The sequence below is a fragment of the Myotis brandtii genome, unplaced genomic scaffold (genome assembly GCF_000412655.1).
Source record: "Myotis brandtii unplaced genomic scaffold, ASM41265v1 scaffold29, whole genome shotgun sequence".
Taxonomy (NCBI): Eukaryota; Metazoa; Chordata; class Mammalia; order Chiroptera; family Vespertilionidae; genus Myotis; species Myotis brandtii.
In genome coordinates, this window is record NW_005361075.1 from 631,939 (window position 1) to 632,282 (window position 344).

A 344-nucleotide genomic window follows, 5' to 3' on the forward strand; every position below is an offset into this window, starting at 1 on the left:
AGTTAATATTGCCCGCGATGGTGGCGCTTTTAAAAATTTCACAGACGGAGGGAGATAACGGGGAGGGGGGGTTCACCCGGCTTTTTCCAAAGAGCCCTTTTCCCTCCCTCCCCACCCTGTCTCCATCGTAAAAAGTCGAGTCGTTGGGAGAGAGGGCTTTGTAGGTTATAATAAAATCCTTTGAATGCTTATAAAACTCCACATAAAATCAGGCTGACCCAAAACACGAGGCCGTCCCCGTTCCCCTCGCCTCCCCCCTGTCCTCGCCCTCCCTCCCTCCCTCGCCGCCCGCCTGGTTCCCGGCCGCTGCTACCTACTGGGGGCGGCTCCCTTGGCCGGTTCCT

At 57.0% G+C, this 344-nt stretch overlaps 1 protein-coding gene across 1 annotated transcript in view; it reads right to left on the minus strand.

Annotated features, from left to right (window-relative positions):
- The window catches only part of HOXC11 (homeobox C11), a 2,479-nt gene that overhangs the window by 1,327 nt on the left and 808 nt on the right, over positions 1–344 (minus strand). The gene's annotated exons all lie outside the window — the stretch shown is intronic.